Genomic DNA, 7,894 nt, shown 5'->3' on the forward strand with positions numbered 1-7,894 from the left:
TCTTGTAGTTAGGAATTGTCTAACTAATCTTGTAGTGGAAATTGTCAGGTCTGGGAAAATGGTTGAAGATGGAGAAGCCTGTTTGGCCACCTTTTAGTAAGTCCTGGAAGTGGAGAGGTTGTCTGGCCCCCGGTTATTTATGGCTCTTTTTACATTGTAGGGTACTTGATGCCTCACCTCTTAATCCTACTTTCCATCCTGGGCTAAAGGACAAACCCCAGTTAACATCATGTTCTGCACCTGTGACTGTAGTAGTCACAAATATTCTGGATTCCCACTTCTTTCCAGGATGCGGTAGACCTGCAGTTTCCCATCCCTTGGAATTTAGTGGTGACAGTGCGACCTGTTTGGCCGCAAAATACAAGTAGTAATGTATGCCACTTTCAAAAGGAGTCTTTTAAGAGCCAATACACAATTTGTCCTGTTTCTTTTCTCTCTGCCCCCAGAAATTGTAACATTCGATGTGCAGGCAGCCTCTAAAATGGCTCCCAGTTGTTCCCTGTGCACTTCATGTCTCTGACACATTTTATTAATTTCACAAAATTTCCTACTTGCTCATTATTATATTTGTTACGATTATCTAAGATTGGTGATTACCATTTGCTGAAACTTCAGATGACAATTAGCATTTTTAAGAAAAAAAATTTTTAAGTGTATTTATTTATTTTGAGAGAGAGAGTACAAGCCAGGAGAGGGACAGAGAGAAAGGGAGAGAATCCCAAGCAGCCTCTGTGCTGTCAGCATGGAGCCTGACGCGGGACTCAATCTCATGAACCATGAGATCATGACCTGAGTCAAAATCAAGAGTTGGAAGCTTAACGGACTGAGCCACCCAGGCACCACAAGCAGCATTTTTCAATTAAGGTGTGTATATTGTTAGACATAATGCTATTGCACACTTAATAGATTATAATATACATAGTATATATATACATATACATGCTTATATAGTGTGACATGACTTTTATATGTACTGGAAAACCAGAAAAATTTGACTTGCTTTGTTGCAGCAGTCTGGAACTGAATCTGCAATATTTCCAGCATATACCTATATTTCAATGACAACCCCTATGTCAGTTATAGGAGACTAAACTGCTGTCACAAATAGACTTCCCAATGCATTGGCTCAGCCAAAATAGAAGTTCCTTATTCCTCATTTCACAGTACAAGGCAGGTGGTCCGTGTTGGTGGGCAGCTTCTTTTCCACGTGGTTTTCAGTGACATAGTCCATTAAGGCTGCTATAACAAAATGCCATAGACTGGGTACCCTATAGCCACAGAAATCTCCCACAGTTCTGAAGGTTGGAAGTCTGAGATCAAGGTGCCAGCATGGTCAAGAGAGGACCTTCTTCAGGCTGGCAGACTTCTTATTTCCTCACATGGCAGAAGGGGCTCGTGAACTCTATGGGGCCTCTTTTCTAAGGGCACTAATCCCAACCATGAAGTCGCTGCCCTAATGACCTAATCATCTTCCCAAGCAAGGCCTCACCTCCTAATACCATCACCGTGGGCATGAGGTTTTCAACAGAGGAATTTTGAGAGGACACAAAAACCCAGACCATAGCAATGATCCAGACTGACAGTGGCTCTACCCTCTTCAACACATTGCTTCCAAGGTTGCTCTGGCTGACACGGTCCAGCCCCCCCCAGAGGAGCATCTCCACTCCCAACACCCTAGTCCAAAACACCATCATCTACTGTCTGGGCAATTGCCTCTTACCTGGTCTCCCTATTTGCCCTCTTGCCATCCCTACTGTCTATTCCCCACACACAGCCAGGGAAAAGTTTTCAAAAGTAAATCAGACTATACCACTCTTCTCGAAATCTTCAAAACCTTCCCATCACATTTAGAGTGAAATCTCACATAGTCTGGCACCTATCTAATGCACAGAACTCATCTCCACATCTTTCCTCCAGCCACACTGAACTTGCTGATTTGCAACAGACTAGACTCACTCTTGCCTCAGGACCCTTGCAGGATCTTTCCAAGGCTCTTCCTTCATTGCATTCAGGTCTCTGTTTAAAGGTTCCTTCTTCTCAGAGGACTTCCTTAGTCACTCCAAATTAGTTTCCTATCATCTTCAATCTCCTTACAGGTTTTAAAAAGTGTTTTGCTTATCGTTACCTAAGATGATCATTTATTTGTTTACTGTTAGGTCGCATGCTGGTATCTTGCCTTTTTTGCTCACTGCTGTATTATCAGTATACAAGAGAACAGGGGTCAGCAATCTACATCAGATCTGGTTTTATGCCTGTTTTTGGAAATAGTTTTATTAGAATACAGTCACACTCATTTGTGTACACGTCTTCAGCTGCTTTCATGCTACAGCAACAGAGTAGTTGTAACAGACTGAATTGCCAACAAAGCCCAAGATAATTAATATCTAGCCCTTTACAGGAAAAGTTTAGCAACCCCTGATCTATAGCAATTATTGATATATCAGCTTTCTATTATTTGCTGAGTGGATCTTGTACCATTCCTTTATTTTCTATCCTTTCTGAATGATATGGTTTCAATTTTGTATGCAGCTTATATTTGGATTTTAAAACACAATCTGATAGTCTCTGCTTTGGAAAAGTATGGATTTTCAGGCCTTTCTTTTGCTAAGACAAAAGATGGAGGAATAAAAAGTATCTCCTTCTCCCTCTTGATTAAAATGGAACAAACTGGGGCACCTGGGCGACTCAGTCGGTTAAACAACCGACTTCGGCTCAGGTCATGATCTCACAGTGTGTGAATTCAAGCCCTGCATTGGGCTTTGTGCTGACAGCTCAGAGCCTGGAGCCTGCTTCAGATTCTGTGTCTCCCTCTGTCTCTACCCCTCCCACTCCCCTGCTCATGCTCTGTCTCTCTCTCAAAAATAAATAAACATTAAAAAAAAATTTTTTTTAATGCAGCAAAGATGGAGAACCTGATGCAAAGAAAACAGTAATTCCTACCTTAAAGACATTTGTACTGCTGCTGTGTGAAGGGCCTAGCTCAAAAATCAGACTACATTAATCCTTTCTCTGCCCAACATAAAGATAACTCTTAAACTAATTAAACGTGCTTACTGCTTTATTAGCTATTAACTAATTTCTAGAATTGAAAAAAATTATTTGAATAAAACATTTTGTGTTACAAGAGATAGTATTAGTTCATGAAATAAATCAATCACATCACCAATTTACCTTCTTTCTTCCTTTTCTCCAAAAAGGTATCAGCTTGATTGATTGATTGGGGTTTTTTGTTGCTTTTTTTTAGTTAATTTTTTTTTTGCTTTTTTAATATGAAATTTATTGTCAAATTTGTTTCCATACAACACCCAGTGAGCATCCCAGCAGGTGCCCTCCTCAATGCCCATCACCCATCTTCCCCTCCCTCCCACCCCCCATCAACCCTCAGTTTATTCTCAGTTTTTAAGAGTCTCTTATGGTTTGGCTCCCTCCCTCTCTAACTTTTTTTTTTTTCTTCCCCTCCCCATGGTCTTCTGTTAAGTTTCTCAGGATCCACATAAGAGTGAAAACATATGGTATCTTTCTCCGTATGACTTATTTCACTTAGCATAACACTCTCCAGTTCCATCCACGTTGCTACAAAAGGCCATATTTAATTCTTTCTCATTGCCACATAGTATTCCATTGTGTATATAAACCACAATTTCTTTATCCATTCATCAGTTGATGGACATTTAGTCTCTTTCCATAATTTGGCTATTTTTGAAAGTGCTGCTATAAACATTGGGGTACAAGTGCCCCTATGCATCAGCACTCCAGTATCCCTTGGGTAAATTCCTAGCAGTGCTATTGCTGGGTCATAGGGTAGATTTATTTATTTAGTTAGTTAGTTGTTATTTTTTGGAGAGCACTTAATTATCTCCCTTTTGCAACATAAGTTTTAAAGTGTTTCTGACATGTTAAAAAAGTAACCCTAAAATATAACAGACTTTATTATTCCTCAGGATAAGTGATTCAATCCATTTGCCTTTCTTGTGATTAGTGATATACTTGGACACATCCCTGAGTTCTGCCTTCTATTCACTGTGCCTTTCCTTTGTTGCTTTAGTTTTCCTTTCCTGTGTTCTACTGCATTTGTAGTTCTCTTTATTCCCTTTCCTCTCCCTAGTGACTTGTGACATAGTCTGTTTCTTTTAGTGGGTAGCCTTCAGTTTTTGTCATGCATCTTCAGTAAGGTATGAATTTAATATCTATCCCAGAACACGGACTTTAAAAGACTTTAACCCTGATTCCTCCCACTTTTCTAATGTTATTATGTATAATATTCATTTCACCTTATTTCTAGCCCTCTCCCAAATTAATCCTTATTTAAATTACACAGACCCGGGGCGCCTGGGTGGCGCAGTCGGTTGAGCGTCCGACTTCAGCCAGGTCACGATCTCGCGGTCCGTGAGTTCGAGCCCCGCATCGGGCTCTGGGCTGATGGCTCAGAGCCTGGAGCCTACTTCCGATTCTGTGTCTCCCTCTCTCTCTGCCCCTCCCCCGTTCATGCTCTGTCTCTCTCTGTCCCCAAAATAAATAAAAAACGTTGGGAAAAAAAAATAATTATAAATTACACAGACCCGACATAAATTCAGATTTAGCAACATGTTTACAATTTGTTTGTTCACCAGTGCCTCTTGCATTCTATTCCCCCAGTGGCCTGATGTTAATGAAGGTTTTCTCAGAAAAATGAGATTCCAGGTGGTATTTTATTAAATAATTTTTTTTGTATTTTATATATATATATATTTTAAACGTCTATTTTTGAGAGAGAGAGAGAGAGAGAGAGAGAGAGAGAGAGAGAGAGAGAGAGAGAGAGACACAGAGTGTGAACAGGGGAGGGGCAAAGAGAGAGGGAGACAGAATCCGAAGCAGGCTCCAGGCTCTGAGCTGTCAGCACAGAGCCCAATGCAGGGCTCGAACTCACGAGCTGTGAGATCATGACCTGAGCCAAAGTCAGACACCCAACCAACTGAGCCACCCAGGCACCCCTGTATTTTATATATATATATATATATATATATATATATATATATACATATATATATATATGTATATATATATATATATATATTTTTTTTTTTTTTTTTTTTTTTTTTTTTTTTTCCTAATGAGGTACATCTGGGTGGCTCAGTTAAGCATCCGACTTCAGCTCAGGTCATGATCTCACAGTTCATGAATTCAAGCCCCGTATCAGGCTCTGTGCTGACAGCTCAGGGCCTGGAGCCTGCTTTGGATTCTGTGTGTCCCTCTCTCTCTGCCCCTCCTCCACTTGCTCTCTGTCTCCCTTTCCCTCAAAAATAAAAGTAAACATTAAAAAAATATTTTTTAATAAGCAGGTACTATATAAGTATAAAAAAATAAATCTATCTTCATACTGGAAAAAAAAATAAGCCTAACATCTGCGTGTAAATGCTAAGCAAGGAAAAAAGTAGCATATCTGAGTGTTCTTGTCAAAGGGGGAAAAAAGTAAAAGTAAACATATCTCCACGTGTAACATTCTGGAGGGAAGGTGAGTGTGAAAAAGGATATTCTGCTAACATTATACATGACCATTTCAGAAATAGTTGACAACCAGGTAAAGGTGCAGACTTCAAATAAAGAAAAATGGGCTTCTGGGGCATCTAAGATCATGTTTGAGTGGAGTGTAAATAGCATTTTGGTTTTCTTCCTGCCAAAATCATGTTCTGGGATTGAGGTTATAAAGGAAAAGAATGAGGGGCACCTGGTGGCTTGGTTGGTTGAGTGTGTCTGACTCTTGGTTACGGCTCAGGTCACGATCTCGTGGTTTATGAGTTCGAGCTTTCCGTCAGTTCTGTGCTGACGGCGTGGAGCCTGCTTGGGATTCTCTCTCCCCCCCCCTCTACCCCTCCCCCACTGGGACGCTGTCCCTATCTCTCTAAAAATAAATAAATAAACTTAAAAAAAAATTTTTTAAAGGAAAACAATGAGGTCAATGGTACAAAGCTCCCCATATAGCAACATGTATGTGTCTAGTACTCGAATACGAGGTATCAAAGAAGTCTGGAAATGTGGGGAAGTGATTTTTTTTTTCAGGTTAATGGTCTACTTATAACTTTAAATATAGAAGTACTTTGCCCACAAATGTGTCTGAGATTGAAAGAAAACACATTAAACATATCACTTGAAAATACAACTAGTTACTGTGTGAAACTTTTCTTGCAGCATGATTTATAATAACCATGACACAGAAGCAGCCCAAGTGTTCATTGGTGGATAAGTACACAAAGAAGATGCCATGCACACACACACATACAGTGGAACTGTTATTCAGCAAGAAAGAAATCTTGCCATTTGCAACAACATGGATGGAACTTGAGGGCATTATGCTAAATAAAATAAGTCGGACAGAGAAAGACAAACACCATACGAAGCTAGTTCTTTGCAGAATCTAAAAAAGACCCTGAACTCATAAAGAGGACAGACTGGTGTCTTCCAGAGGCACGGGTCAGGAGGTGGGGAAAATGGGTGAAGGGGGTCAAAAGGTACAAAGTTCCAGCTATAAAATAAGTAAGTCCTAGAGATGTAACGTAGAGCATGGTGACTATACTTAACAATACTGTGTTGTATATTTGAAAGTTGCTGAGAGACCAATCTTAAAAGTCCCCATCACAAGAAAAAAATGTTTACCTATGTGTGGTGATGGATATTCACTAGGCTTATTGTGGTGAACAGTTCACAGCATATATGAGTATCAAATCATGTTGTACGTCTGGAACGTAACGTTATATGTCAGTTCTTTTTTTTTTTTTTTAACATTTATTTTTTATATTATTGAGAGAGAAAGAGACAGAACATGAGTGCGGGAGGGGCAGAGAAAGACGGAGACACAGAATCCGAAGCAGGCTCCAGGCTCCGAGCTGTCAGCACAGAGCCCGACGCGGGGCTCGAACTCACAAACTGGGAGATTGTGACCTGCGCTGAAGTCAGATGCTTAACCGACTGAGCCACCCAGGCGCCCGTGTTATATGCCAGTTCTATATCTCAATTTTTTTAAAAAGATAAATTTAGCAACATATATTTTTAAAAACATATTCAAGAAAGTAAACACTACAATAACACGTGATCACACAAATCATTAACAACAAACAGTCTTGTCTTAGATGAGAGTCTTCCAATTCAGTATAAATACCTAGTGCTCCTTGTAACCCTAAACATGATGCTGTAAAAAAGAACCTTAAGTTCGCTCCATTTTACTTAAACATAGTTTGCATACTTGATTAATGGACATGATGTTCTGCAGGCCTCACAATTAATCTCAAAATGTTGCTAATTTATGCACTTACCTATTTGTACCACAGTGAGACCCAGTTTCCCCTTCTCAAACATGAGCTCTGGCCCCATGAAATGCATCAGAAATAGCGGGATTCATGACTTTTAGTGCCTGACAATGACTTGGTTTAAATAGGAAAAAAAAATTTTTTTTTTCTTTGTTTCAACTTTTCAAACACCTCTTTGATTTTGGTTCATACCTAGCTAATTCTTTCACTCTATTAATTCCAGCATTTAAGAAAGGGAGCAAACAGTTTAGTTCATGGAGCTCGGGCGGTAACGTCAAATAACACTCCCAGGCTCCTTGTCCTCAGTTGGCCACCCTGATGCGCAAGACGGTCTCTTAGGGGTCTCACATCCTTCTAGAGGCAATGACACACTCCACACCCCTAAGGGAGTCTTCTTGCTGTCTTAAAGTTTGGGTTTGTTCAGATGCTATTACTGCTAAGGACAGGCGCTGAAAAAGAACTAGGAGGGGAAGAGTAATGTTAAATAAAGCGAAGTGACAGCTTTAAAGAGGAAATGAGAGACAAGGCAGGGGAACTTGAGAAAAACTCCCTGAGTTTATCACTAGTTTACATATACACCTTTGTGGTTTGCCAAGAGGTCTGGAGTGGCTGCC

Source organism: Neofelis nebulosa, chromosome 2 (assembly GCF_028018385.1).
Source record: "Neofelis nebulosa isolate mNeoNeb1 chromosome 2, mNeoNeb1.pri, whole genome shotgun sequence".
NCBI lineage: Eukaryota > Metazoa > Chordata > Mammalia > Carnivora > Felidae > Neofelis > Neofelis nebulosa.